Source organism: Pelophylax lessonae (genome assembly GCF_965119305.1).
Source record: "Pelophylax lessonae genome assembly, chromosome: 1".
In the NCBI taxonomy this organism is placed as follows: domain Eukaryota; kingdom Metazoa; phylum Chordata; class Amphibia; order Anura; family Ranidae; genus Pelophylax; species Pelophylax lessonae.
Window position 1 is genome coordinate 553,683,311 of NC_138768.1, and position 15,453 is coordinate 553,698,763.

Sequence of the window (15,453 nt, forward strand, 5' to 3'; positions counted from 1 at the left end):
ACGCCGGAAAAAGCAGCTGTAAAAACGTGCTTTCAGTAGCTTTTTCCATTGGCATTATTGCACGTTTTGCCACGTTGCTTTTAGCAGCGTTTTTTTCTGCCTCCATTCAAAATCAATGGTTCCCTATGGGAGCCTATTGATTTGAATGGAAGTCGCACCGCAAGTCGGATCCGACTTGCGGGACGACTTGCGCTGTGAGAATCTTAAGGGGGAACTCCACGCCAAAATGGGAAAAAAACTGCGCTTCGGGTCTGGTATGGAATTTGAGGGTAGCCCCACGCCGAAAAAACGGCATGGGGTCCCCCCAAAATCCATACCAGACCCTTATCCGAGCATGCAGCCCGGCAGGCCAGAAAAGGGGAGGGGACGAGCGAGCGGCCCCACCCCCCCCCGGACCACAATAGGCTCCCATAGGGAACCATTGATTTTGAATGGAAGAAAAAAAAATGTATAACGTGGCTTAACGCACGTTAAGCCACGTTATAGCAACGTTATCCAGACTTTAGCAGCGTCAGGCGTTTTTAACGCTCTAACGCTGGTCCTCAGAACGCGCAGGTCGTGGGTTCTTGTTGCAGCTTAAAAACGCCTAGGCCACTTACAGCTCAAAAACGTCTGAGTGTGCATGAGGCCATAGAATAACATGGAGGGGCGTTTTTAGGCTGCAAAAAGAAAACGCCTGACGCTACTTACAGCGGCGTTAAAAACACCCCGTGTGCATGGGGCCTTAGGCTGCAAAAAGAAAACGCCTGACGCTACTTACGGCGGCGTTAAAAACGCCCCATGTGCATGGGGCCTAAGGCAAGGTTGACACTAGCCTGCATGGTAAAATGCAGCATTTTACTGTGTGGACTATTATAGCATCAGCTCTGGCAGAGAGCTCTACACCTCATCACACTAGTTTTTTTTTTTTTTTTCAATTTATTTATTTAAAGTGTCACATCGCGTGACATTTCATTCATGTCATTGCACAGCAACGCAACACACCGTGGCATGCAGTGCCATACTGTGCAATGTGGAATAATGCAGACATGCTGAATTTTTCCACACTACAACTTACCGCACATTGCACCAGCATTTTGGTGTGAATATGTATTGGTTGAGGTATGCGGGGTAACCACGAAACCACATCCCTAACCATCAACAATCCAGCATACTATCGAAATGGGACTTTGAAAGTGCCAAATACAAAATATAAGACTAAATAAAATAATATAATTGTACTTTATTCCATATATAATTGTTTTCTATGTGTCCTAGCGGAGACTAGGGATGATCGAACTTTTCAAAAGTTCGGTTCGACCAGAACACCCGAACTTCCAGAAAGTTCGGCCCGGATTTCAGAACCCCATTGAAATGAATGGGACCCGAACTTCTAGAATCAAAAACCATTTTGAAGCCCTAAAACCCAATAAATGCCCCTAAAAAGGGCCTAGGGTTCTGGGTCATGCCCCAGGGACTATTAATCACAAAAAAAAAAAATACAGAAGTTCAGATGTTTTGCCTACCTCCAAAAACCCCAAAAAATGCCAAAAAAAACAAAAACACACCTGGGCGTTTTTTTTTGGCGCTGGCGTTTTTGTGGGCATTTTTTGGGTTCTTTGGAGGCAGGCAAAACATCTGAACTTCTGTATAGGGGTATATATATACACACACACTTATATGTATTTTACACTTACACATATATAGGTGCTATAGGAGCGGAGCCATATTGGTGTTAATTATTTAATTAGCGCAAGTATAGTGTTCTGTTCCTTTCACACCTATATATGTGTATGGGTATATATACATATAAGTATGTGTGTATATTTACCCCTACACAGAAGTTCTGATGTTTTGCCTGCCTCCAAAAAAATGCCCAAAAAAACACCTGCGCCAAAAAAAAAAAAAAACGCCCAGGTGTGTTATTGCAGGGGTTTTTTGGGCATTTTTTTGGGGTTCTTTGGAGGCAGGCATGACATCTGAACTTCTGTATAGGGGTATATATACACACCTGCACATATATAGGTGTGAAAGTAGCAGAACACTATACTTGCGCTAATAAAATAATTAACACCAATATGGCTCCGCTCCTATCACACCTATATATGTGTAAGTGTAAAATACATATAAGTGTGTGTGTATATATACCCCTATACAGAAGTTCAGATGTTTTGCCTGCCTCCAAAGACCCCAAAAATGCCAAAAAACACCAGCTGCAAAAACACACCTGGGTGATTTTTTTGGCGCTGGCGTTTTTTTGGGCATTTTTTTAAGTTCTTTGGAGGCAGGCAAAACATCTGAACTTCTGTATAGGGGTATATATGTACACACACACTTATATGTATTTTACACTTACACATATATAGGTGTTATAGGAGCGGAGCCATATTGATGTTAATTATTTAATTAGCGCAAGTATAGTGTTCTGCTCCTTTCACACCTATATATGTGCAGGTGTATATATACATACATGGGTGTGTATATATACCCCCTATACACATGTTCAGATGTCATGCCTGACTCCAAACATGTCCTCAAAAAATCCCTATAAACGCCTGCAGCCAAAAAGCAGGCTGACAGGCGAGAAGCCAAATCAGTGCTCTGAATGTGACCTAAGAGAAACGATCACCCTACACTACATTGCGGTCACCCTGGCACTTAACACTTTTCCCTACAGAAACTAAATTTTTGCATCTAACTAAAGTGGAAAAAAGCTCTCTAACTACACTAGATATCCCTTTCCTCACACTAATAAATGCTAAATGACACTTTTGAAGCAAAATTAACAGAACTGCTTCCACTCTCTTCCATGTCCCTGTATTACAATGCTAGGAATTTGCCGGGGCTATCTTATATACTGGGGGGCGTATTCACTAATGATTGGCCTAGGGACCCCCCAGTAACTCCAATCACATTCCTAGCATTCTCCTGCCCCCTCAATTGGCTTTTACTAATGGTTCTGGTCCAATCACTGGCTTTTAAAGCCCATTTCCTGTCCCATTGCATTTTGGTCGGTTCTGGTTGCCGAATTCCGAACTTTTTCAGCAAAAAGTTCAGAATTCGGCCGAATTTCGAAAACCTAATGTTCGGGTCGAACCGATGGTCGACCCGAACCGTTCGATCATCCCTAGCGGTGACCTGCATTTATCCAGTGCTGAAAACCACAGGTAACTACATATAGCGTGAATAAGCCCTAAGAAGTAAGATAGTTTTATGTGTGCATTAAACAATTTACTGAACAGTTTTGGATTTATTTACTAAAGATAAATAGGCTGTGCATTTTTTCTTTAACTTAGTGAATTAAATTAAGTTCTGCTGGCTTCCATCATTCAGTCGAGTGCAAGGAAAAATATTGTGCTTTTTTTTATTTCTCTTGCACATGATTGGCTACTCTTTTGCCAAATAAAAATTCCCTTGCTCAATCAACTTCAAAAACTGAAAAAAGGAAAGAAAAAGCATATTCGATGCTGTATTTAATGATGTTTCTTTCCATTTTGGTAATATATCTAAAGGATAAAAGTTTGGAAGGTGAAGTCCATGCAGAAAGCATAGAGAAATGAACCAGCATTTGCTACCTAGTACCTTTATACAACTGTTTTCCACTCTGCCATATCTAAAGAGATATACTATACTATACTATACCCATTCTTGTATGTAAAGTGATAGATGTATTCGATGCCTATTCATTTAACAACACTGATGTTCTGATTGTGTCTCCTCTAATAATTAAGCAATTAAGCTCTATATATATATATATATATATACTATATATATATATATATATATATATATATATATATATATATATATATATATATATATATCTATATATATATACATATATATATATAGATATATATATATATATATATATATATATCTTTAGGTAAAAATGCTCCCTTGCAAAAGATACTTAATCAAGTGCAAAAAAATAAATGTATATATATATATATATATATATACATAATTTTATATATATATTTATATATTTTTTCTATTTATTTTATATATATATATATATATATATATACAAAAACTATACATATATATGTATATATATATATATATATATATATATATATATATATATATATATATATACAAAAGCTATATATATATATATACAGTATATGTATAATGTATATATGTATATCTATATATTTATAAATATATACATTGCTTTAGGATAAAAATGTTCCTACAATAGGAAAGACTAATTTAAAATGATTCTCTCTCCATCGCTAGGTCAATTGCTTTCACCTAAAATCGATCTGGTTTTATTCTGTGCATATTGGATTTTTCAGTGTAGCATTAGAGTGAATAAGCTAATTTTTCTCAAGCATCAATAAGCAATACCTTAAAGCATATATATTCCTCTAATAGACAATTATGTCGCTGATACACATCAGACATAATTAGGCAATTCTGCAATCCATTAAGCATGTCAATGTCACGATTGCGCTTTGATCTGTAGGATGCATTTAAAAGAAGCACCATAGTTATTGTAAACTGAATTTCATGCACAGTGAGTTGCAGGACACATCAGTGGCTCAGGGGTTAAAATGTCATATTTTCTGTAACATGATATTGGCCAGCAGGAGGAGTTAGTGAGAAAGATTAAAGTTGCGGAAAAAAGTCAGGAACCTTACACACACAGATACACACTTACTATACACACACACTCGCCCTCCCACCTCCAGTCCTCCCTTCAAGAGAAACTCTTTTCCTCCTTCCAGCAAGGTTCTGGGTGGCTGAGAGAAGGAGGAAGATTAAACATTAGACTACTGCTAAAAATAATTAATCCTACAGCAAGGGAGGCTGACAATCCTAAGGAGGAATATTCCTAATGTCTTTGGCATGCCAATAAAACCAAATTACCCAGAAGAAGAAATTAAGAGGGATTTATAATGAGCTTATTACAGGATCTTTTCTGTTGATAACTCAACTTAATATTTGGGGCATTTCTGCAGAGCTTCAATTTCATGTGAAGGATAGATCAGCTTAAGAGGGAGAAGTGAGTGTTGCTTAATGTGTTAGACACATGACATGCCTCCAGAGACACGTATGCTAATCAGCTGCACTTATATAATGAAGCTGCGATAACTTCTGACAGCTCTTGGATGGAAACAGCAGACCGGAGAGAAAATATTCACTGGATTTACTAGGAGTTACAAGAAGACTAAACAAGGATTTAATATATACCGCGAAACAGAATTGCTGATCGGATTTTAAGAAAAAAAAATATCCTTGAGATTATTCGGCTTTTATAGAGTCTTGCATCAAAGGCAACGTTGGAGATGATGGGCAGTAAGTGGCTGTCATGATGAGAGGTTTCTCCTTCAAGATTTTATAACCTCTGTAGAGGTGCCCAAGCAACCTTTGAAATTGCTCACTTGACTGTCCCAATGGAAGATACAGACCTATCCAAAGTCACTCCATCTTTATGGCTTGGTGTTTACAATGTTGGATCTGATATAAGTACAGGAGACCCCGATATTCAATAGCAGTCTGGAGGGTCCAGCCTAAAGGTAAGGAAAAGTAGAAGAGAGGCAAAAAAAAAAAAAAAGCGCACTGTTCCTTTTTAATCTTGTGCTTTCACACTAGGACTATCCTAGCAGCTCTGCAAACAATAAGTTCTGCTTAAGAATGTGTGTATGTTTAATACAAACCATGTCCTAGCTATATATATCAGGTTTCTGTGTGCACGTAATAATTTACAACATGAAAGGACTGAAAAACATCTTTGCATTCTCCAAATATTCAACGCAAATGCTGCTGTCTTAAGAGGATTTCACTTAAAGCTTTTTATACATCAGCCTACAGTGTTGGTCTGTTTGTACTTCAAAAGGCATTGTGGTTTAGGCTGATTATGCATAGTGTATTAATTACTGTAAATCTCATCACCTTGTAACCAGTCTTATAATTACTACCGACAAAGTGTACTGATTTTGTTGTCACTTGTCATCATGCAATATGTTAAACAGTTGTCTTGTCCTGTCTTGTGGCATCACTTGTGTTCTCAGTAAAAGCCCATTTCCTCAATACCTATACATCCCTTACCTACAGTGACCTAGGTGATAATCTTCACTTTACATTACGTAAATTGACTTAAGCACAAGCATCAGGGAATAGCTAATTCTACCCTCATACATATAGTGAAAAGAGATGGACAAAATGAACATCAGTTATTTACTAGAATTTATAACAAATACTTTTTTTTTTTTTTCATTTAATTAAATTTATAATATTTCTTCAAACTGAACACAAGAATACTTTAACCGAGACATTGTTATGTTTGCCAACATTTTGGAAATAATTCCTAAGGAAACTTAGCAGCTGGGCTTGTCGCATGCAATAGTCAAAAATGTCATCACTGCTTGTATATGTTTATTCAAATATAAACATTTTATTCAAATGTGCTTTTTAATAGATCTAAAAAATGAAATATTTGTAGATGGTAAAAATGAACGTGCAGAAAGTAGGGTATATTTGGCCCATGAAACCAGGGCTAGCATTTACATAGATGATGTCCCTCGAAACTGAGAAGAGTTTTAGATATTAGTCGCTGTTTTAACTAATGGCAGAGCTGCCACAATTATTTGTGACTGAGTCATACTAAACTGTTTTATTTATTTAGGCAAATCCATATTCCACTCATCAAATAGTAGAAACTAGGGAGAGTCTGAAAATGTAAGTGATTTAAAACCAACAGATCTAAGAAGTTGTCACATAATTTATGATATCTAGGGAATTAGATGAGACAGAATCAGAACATCAATGTTGTTAAATGAATAGGCATCAAATATGGTACATCTATCACTTTACATACAAGTATGGGTATAGTATAGTATATCCCTTTGGGTATGGCAGACTTAAAAACGGTTGTATAAAGGTGGGTAGCAAAGGCTAAAGGTGGGTAGCAAATGCTGGTTCATCTTTTTATGCTTTCTGCATGGACTTCACCTTCCAAAGATTTTATCCTTTAGATTTGTTACCAAAATAGAAAATGGAATATGCATAAACTTTAGCTAGTAAAAACTTAAACTTACTCTGCCATATTACATTTCAAAGCCAACCTAACCTGATACACCTGCAATATGCAAATACTGACTTTTATGTAAGTCAAATCTGTGGCACACACCAACATAACTACAGTGCAATGTTGCTTATTGAAATACAAGCACCAGTTTGTCATGCAAAATTCCAAACTTAACTTAGAATGAAAGTAAAACTACCAGTCTATGTACAATATTTTGAACAGACTACATGTGGCTAGGTCAGCTGTTAATATTTGGAACGTGCAACAGTAAAAACTATTTTTGTTAAATGTTGGGTGCCTCCAGCTATTTTTTTCTGATTTTGTGCCTACACAGTGACATTACTTTTCATTTTCATTTGGGAAAAAGAAAAGTATCTCCCGATAGTAGAGACTTCCCAGCATGCTGGTCCATCTGAGTAACATACACCTGCATCCCCTATATGACTGCATTATAGCTAGCACTGGTCTAATCATTTGCCCTACTTTATGGCTAGCTTAATGATGTGTCAGAAAAAACATTTATATGTACATGTGGTTAACACATCGAATTGCCAACATATTATTCTACAAACAGAGCCGTTAATCGTTTTACCAAGTATAGTACCTTCAACTAGTGAACACATTGTGGCTCAGTGCTCCTATGGCTGTATGTGGTATCATTAGCATCTAAAGAGTATGATAATGGCATCAAGCAGAAAAGGGAGACTTTATGGAAATAAGAGATTGGATAGGGTTAACATATAGTACTTTGGCTTATCCCCAGATAATATTCAAAAACCTAATGCAAAACCAGTCTGGTTCCTGTGCTTGCAAACCTGTTATGGATTTAGAAATGTGTACTCCAGTTCCACCAAGTTGTAAAAGTCCATCCACTACAGTAAAGGAATGCTAGAATAGCGTGAGTCTGACAAAGTGCATCCAGATAATTTGGATACAGAAGATGTAAAGGTAGTATGCTTTGCATCTGTCCTGATAATCTGTAGAAAGAGGAAACATTCCATGGAAAACCAGCAGACTCTCAACCTGCCCTGATAATCAGTCAAATTTTCAAACAAATGTACAATATCCTCAATGTAAAACATCAATGCAATAATCATTATGTTACTTAGCAAACCAGCATTTTTAAGGAAAAGTATAAAGCAAATGGAAACATTTAAAGGAAATGTGTTTCTAGCAAGTGTTTACTAGCTAAACAACATAGTGTGGTCCACTAAGAATATCAGTATTTGAATTAATGTTAAAGCCCATTTAAGGCTATATTTTTGTGCCACCCCCTTTCCCCCATTTGCATTTAAAATTCTTGAAACAATCATAATATTCAGCCATCATGTGCAATCAATCTGCTTCTAGCAATAGACATCTGTACCTAACCACAGGTAACCCTTGGAGGTGCAGATACATGCATATAGATGCTTAGAGCAGTGGAAAGCTGCGGCTCCTGCCAAGTTGTCACTCAGTTGTACAGGATGAACACTGACTTCTGTTTGAAACACCTGGGGTCCTAGCTCCAAGTATCCATAGTGTACTTGCTGCAGGAATCTGTAGGAGGGCACTTTTATTTATTTTTATTCTAAGGGATTAAAGGGTAGTAGGGAAGGGGGGGGGGGGGGGAGTCTCGCATTCCCTGATTCCGGAAATCAGCTTTCAAATTTATAGCTAGTTTACCTCTGGCTACAGCCATGGAGAATAATTATCTGAAGCGTTCCAAGTGTATCTAAAATAAAAAACTGAACATTTTTTTTTCTATAGGAAACATCTAAAAATGTTAATTGAGCCTACCTTTTATACCTTTTGTTTGGAATTCCAAGTATCAGTGTACTATCTCTGTTTAACACTCCATAGCTGTGCTGGAACTGGAGAGAGTCCAGAGAAGGGCAACAAAAATAATTAGGGGAGTGGAGGACATCAGCTATGAGGAAAGACTACAAGCACTGAACCTATTCTCTCTGGAGTAGAGACAATTGAGGGGGGGTATGATATCAATGTACAAATACTGTACTGGCGACTCTAGCATAAGGAACAAACTATTCAGAGAAAGGGAATACAATAAGACACGTGGCCACTCACTAAAACTAGAGGAAAGGCGTTTTAACCTTAAGATACGTAGAGGGTTCTTCACTGTAAGAGCAGTAAGGATGTGGAATTCTCTTCCACAAGCAGTCATATCAGCAGGGAGCATCGATAGTTTCAAAAAACTATTAGATGGGCACCTTAAAGACCACAACATACATGGGTATACAATGTACAGTTAACAGCAAACACACACACACGTCATAGGTTGAACTGGATGGACGGAGGTCTTTTTTCAACCTCACTAACTATGTAACTATGTATAGCTGTATATCTGCAGTGTGGGACCGTCTAAGGCATTGTAGAAAGCGAATGTACTAGTTGTGCGAGATTCGGAGTGAGATTTGATGGTGTCTTTGCTGTGTTGCTCACTATTTTCCTGAAGAGTTGCCGGAGAGGAGGCTGTAACTGAAGACCTGCAGTGCTTTATTCATTCTGTGGAGCTATGTTTTCTGCTTCTCTCCTACTGCTTCTTGATCGTTGCCTGAACAGTCATCGAAGGGCAGTTCTGACATAAGGAAGCAAAGCTGTGCTCCTCTACCAAGATGACTTCCTAAGTACAGATACATAGTTTAGAACAAGGCATGGTAGGTTAGTAAAGAGATAATGATCAGGTGCAGGGAGTCTACAGACAATGCTGGTGTTTTTCTGCTCTGTTTGCCATCTTTAGAAAACTTTATTAAAGCAAGTGCCTCTTTATCAGAACACTGAGCATGCAGCTTCCACACAGTTTATGCAAAACTGGTAGAGATTTTAATTAAATAAATCATGGCTGAACCTGTACATTTTTGGCAATGGCTGCATAATAGTGTGTAACATTTTGCCTAATCACTCGGTTGGAATGACAATTCATCCTAAAGAGGATATGTAACTGATTTGCTTGATAGCAGGCATGGCAGTCAGCCTATACATACCTTTATCCTGCTCCCTACCCCACAACAGTCCCCCAGAATTCATGCGCAAGTCAAACGATTCTCAGAACTGTGTACGTTACCCATGGGAAAACGCTTAAATCTAGTGGTTGGCACAAGCACTGTACTGTGGAAAGCAGGGGGAGCATATTTCCCCATACTGAGGAGTACCAGAGTTTTGCTAAGCTCTAGTGGCAGATGGTATCTCGTATCAAGCAATGGAATACTGCATTTGTGTTGGGTCTAAGAGAAGATCTTCATCCAGGGGGCAGAAGTAGAGATCAAGATTGGTCCTTTTTGGTCATACAGAAGTGAGAGTGAAAGTTTAAGCTTCTGCAGGACAAAAGCGTTTTCTGAATAGGATTCCCCTTGACTGAGCGCTGTATATCTGGAGGATTGATCGAGCGATTGCTGGCAACTCCTCCTGATTGGAATGATGCCCAGTGCTGTTTATCAACAGCGTTCTGGTGAGTGCATACTGGTGAAAGAAGAGCACTGGAGTCACTTTATTTTTCTTAATTTCGGCACTGGGAAGTGTTACTACCAGAGGACTTTACTTCAATTGCTATAACAATTTTTATAATTTGTGGACTTTTTGATTTATATGGGAGTTTTTCTTTAGACACTATATAATAATGTTCACGGTGTTTATTAATTAATGTTAACATTTATTTTTTCATGTTCATTTCAGATATATTATATGATTGCTAAGGTTTTTTAGCTCTGCACTTGTTTGGTTTTATTATTATTTATTAGGTTGGTCACCTTTTGTGCTAGCAGCTCTACCTCCCAAGCACTCGCTGATTTTTTACCATTTTGTCAACCATGTTTCTTGGCCTAGCCCAGGCAAAATACAGCTTCACATTAATGGTTCTGCAACTCAGAAGCACACACTCAGCTATTTCTAATAATCTGTGGTGCTGAGCTTCACTAAGAAAAGAGGTTAAGTAGGCACATTTAAATTTTGCGACAAAAATTTGCATCATTTTATTATATTAAAGAGGTTGTAAACTGATAATTTTTTTTTTTGTTTTCTTTACATCCTGAAAGATAAAGACATAATGAGCTAGTATGCATCGCATACTAGCTTATTATCAAATACTTACCTTAGAACGAGCCCTCGCCGCGCCGCTCTCTTACCTCTATGACGGGCGACTGTACATGTCTTCCGGGATCGCGGTATCCGGCCATCTGATTGGCCGGAGCCGCGGTGACGTCACTCCCGCGCACGCGCGCGGGAGCCGACGGTCACGGCACAGGGCTCTGAAGGAACGGCACGATCTGCCGTTCCTTCAGAGCGCATGCGCCAGTGACGTCACTGGCTGCATCAAATGTAAATATCTCCTAAACAGTACATGTTTAGGAGATATTTACAGTACCTATAGGTAAGCCTTAACATAGGCTTACCTATAGGTACAACTTCCTGAGGAGGGTTTACTTCCTCTTTAAACTGAAAAGTTTATTATTTTACATACTTTTTTGTATTGATACAGTGTATGTTTGCTGTATCAATACAAATGTTTAATTTCAGAAACCTGCAAAACATTGTGCTTTCCTGTACGGATTGATTATGATCAGTATATTATAAGACACTGGATAGAAAAATCAGATGAGCAAATTATGATTATGTGCTTACCTATAGGGTACGGTCATACAGATTGTTCTATCTGAGCGTAAAAATAAAACTGTATTAAAGACTGAATAAAAATGCAGGCTATTGCAGTTTTTATCATGCTCTGTTTAAGTTTAAATGTTTCTTTCAAACAATACTTGCAGTTCCAGTGCTCATTCAGTTTTCCATCCTTTTTGGAGCTTTTTTCCTGCTCATAGCACAAAACTAGTAAAGCTAATTAAAAATGGTATGAAGACAGATCTTGTGTTTTCCATCTGCTCCCCATTGACTACACTGTAAAAATTTTAGAAACCAGCATAAAAAAATTAGTGTTTTAGAATGGGAGAAAAAAAAAAAAAGAATGAAATGTATTTCTTATGGTGATTTGAGCAAACAGAAAAATCCAAAAACACTAGTATACCATTTTTCTTTATTTTTTAAAGAACAAGGACTGAAAATGGATTAAAGACCGAAATAAAAAGAAATATTGGCACATACCCTTCACTTTTATTTTTCAGGGTCTATGAATATCAGTTTGTCATTGGTATGTCTCCCTAGAAGTGTGTCTGACTACTACCCAGTAGAATAAGGAACATGTCTGACAACTCTGGGAGACCTCTATTGGATCTGGACCCCAACTAAAGGTCAGATTGTGCATAATGTAGAAGTTACAGTAAATGAATGGGAAAGCAGCTTATTCTACACATTCAGTTTGCAGTGGTATTTGCTACATTAGTTAAATGGGCTTTTTCTAGTTTTATTTTATTTGTAGGAATCACAGAGGATAATAATAGAAGAAAATTAATATATATCATAAAATCAGTAACCGAAGGCACGAAAGGGATCGCAGGCCCGTTGCATCATAAGATGCAACAGGTGCATAGAATCGTAACTTATACAGAATTGCAAGTAGGTAACATCTATGACAAATAACAAAAAGGAAGACACTTTGTGTGTGTGACCCATTATTTTTAGGCTTTCTAAAAGTAGAGCAGAGGAGAGAGGAAGGTGTGGAGAAGGGGATCCTGTTGTTGAATGCAGAGTAGGGGGTATACTGATAAGGTAGAGAAGGTGGCCAGAACAGGGACAGACATTGACAAGGAGGGTGGAGTGTGGGAGGAGAGAAATAAAGGGAGGGAGAAGAAAAAGGGTGGAGGGAATGGAAGGTGGAGTCTTTATCTGGGGGAAATAATCCATTGATCGAAGAGACAGCAAAGGTACACCAACATGCCCAGGCAGCTAGCAGGTATGCCTCTATGAAGTAAAACCACTCCATGAAGTGAAGGAAGTTGGTGGAAGTCAGAGTCTGTATTGAAGGGAGAGATTGTAGCTTATCCAGTAGAACCAATTTTGTCTAAATTGTTCTTCCCCATCCTTCAATGAAGACATACGTTCTTTGATTATCATAAATGCATAATTATTGTGAACCACTGCACAACTGTAGATGAGGAGTTCACAACGTGGAGTTCACAACGTGCATACGTGGGTGAGGAGTTCTTCCATAAATGCAGAATGCACGTCTTTGCGGTGATTCGCAGAGACGTTTTGTATGGCTTCCTTTATAGGGGATCAAGATGAAAAAGTAGTGCTAGGGGGCTCTTTGGCATATCAAAGGAGAGCTCACATGTGCAAATTTATATGGATTTAAAAAAATTGGCTTTCCTGATCAAAGTGATACAACATTTAAGCTGGAGTGGCCTTTCATTGGAACGTCATGCCAAATAGGGTAGAGGATGCCATTCAGAGTCCATCTGAAAATTGTCATGCAAAGCTCTGATTGGCCCAGATAGGCGGGGGTGGGGGGTACTCACAGAAATGTACACAACAAGTGTCCCAGGCATCGGGACTTAATCTCAATATGCCTACATGTAGTATGTAGATGTGTTCATAGCATAGACAAATATTCCTGTTACTGAGCATAGATGTAAATACTCATTGGCACTTTACTCTGTGCTGGATGAACCTTGGCTTTTGCCAAATACAGAATTCGTTATATTACATATATTATTGTGACAGGCTGAGATCCTGCCACTGTGAAAATGGAGGAGAATGTGAAACAGGATTCGCATTAACGGTTAAAGTGGTTGTAAAGGCACCGTTTGCAGCTTTAACATCTTCAACTCTTCTGGGAAGGCTGTCCACAAGGTTTAGGATTATGTCTATGGGAATGTTTGACCATTCTTCCAGAAACACATTTGTGAGGTCAGGCAGTGATTTTGGAACAGAAGGCCTGGCTCACAGTCTCTTCTCTAATTCATCCCAAAGGTGTTCTATCAAGTTGAGGTCAAGACTCTGTGCAGGACAGTCAAGTTCCTTCGCTCCAAACTAGCTCATTCATGTCTTTATGGACATTGCTTTGTGCACTGGTGTGCTGTTATATTGGAACAGGAAGGGGCCATTCTCAAACTGTTCCCACACAGCTGGAAACATGAAATTGTCCAAAATGTCTTGGTATGCTGACTTCTTAAGAGTTCCCTTCACTGGAACTAAGGAGCCAAGTCCAACCCCTGAAAAACAACTCCACACCGTAATCCCCCTCCACCAAATGATTTGGACCAGTGCACAAAGCAAGGTCCATAAAGACATGGATGAGCAAGTTTGGGGTGGAAAGTAAAAAGTAAAAAATATTGTTTTTTTTTTTTTTTGTTTCAAAATTGTCTGTATTTTTTTGTTTATAGCGCAAAAAATAAAAATCGCAGATGTGATCAAATACCACCAAAATAAAGCTCTATTTGTGGGAAAACGAGGACATCAATTTTATTTGGGTGCAACATCGCACAACCACGCAATTGTCAGTTAAAGCAGCGCAGTATGGCAAAAAATGGCCTGGTCATTAAGGGGGTAAAACCTTCCGGGGTTGAAGTGGTTACATTTTATTTACACAGTGTTGGGATGTGATCCACCTCAACCTGCTGTGCTAAACAAAAGGAGTGCATGCAGTACTTTTTTTCAGCACACACCACCGCAATGCAGAGGTGTGAACTGAAACATAGGAAACAAGGCAAATTGTCTGCATCAAGAATGCACTGGGCAACGCTGCTTAGCTTATCCAAATGCAAATGGTGTAAATTGACCCTAAATTTGCTGAAAACATTACACAAACACAATACAGAATGAAGAGCTCTTAATAAACTGGCCATTTTGTCAAAAAGACATTACTGAACATAGCATCAAAATTTCCAGGAAAAATGAGAACGTGCTAAGTTAAAAATTGTTTTACTTTATTTTGGGTTTAGAACATTAATCAGAGATTTAGTGCAGCCTAGAGAAGAGTATGATAATTGGATGAGAAGTTCAGTAATTATTTTTCTACTGACCACCCAGTGAGTGGAGTTGATCATCTCACGCTATATTCAGCCTAGGTTTATATAAATGTATTTATACAAAGAGTTTAAAGGAATGAAAGTTAAGGCAAATTTGTGGCTGTCTCTCGACCAAGTCAGTAAGCCTGGAATACTGCCAGACAGGACAGTTATACATACCCAGTGAATATTAAAAAATAGCAACCAAGCTTACAGGTGGTGAACAAAACTTGTCTACCTGGATTTGGGTTACAGTTGATTACTCAAATGTTGCACAGCAAAGAAATCAGAAAATGAACATGAAATCATAGTAAATTGTATGTAGTATATTTTTGATATGTAATAATCGTAGTCCAATAATTTGTGGAAAACTCTGTTAAAATGGTAAAGTAGTTTTAGCATAAGTTGCTGGTTTATGATCATGGTGGACACCATTGCCCCCAAAATATATAATAAGCTGATAGGTGTTTCAACCCAGTGGCTCTCAACTATACCTGATAGATTGCTGTTGTTTTGGGCGTAACGTTTTGAATGCCTTTG

At 38.2% G+C, this 15,453-nt stretch overlaps 1 protein-coding gene across 1 annotated transcript in view; it reads left to right on the forward strand.

The window, feature by feature from the left end:
* The first annotated feature begins 4,657 nt into the window (after positions 1-4,657).
* Positions 4,658-15,453, forward strand: part of NRTN (neurturin) — a 234,470-nt gene continuing 223,674 nt past the window's right edge. The window contains exon 1 of the mRNA XM_082255465.1: positions 4,658-5,507. The gene's annotated coding sequence lies outside the window, so the exon portion shown is untranslated. The remainder of the gene's footprint in view (positions 5,508-15,453) is intronic.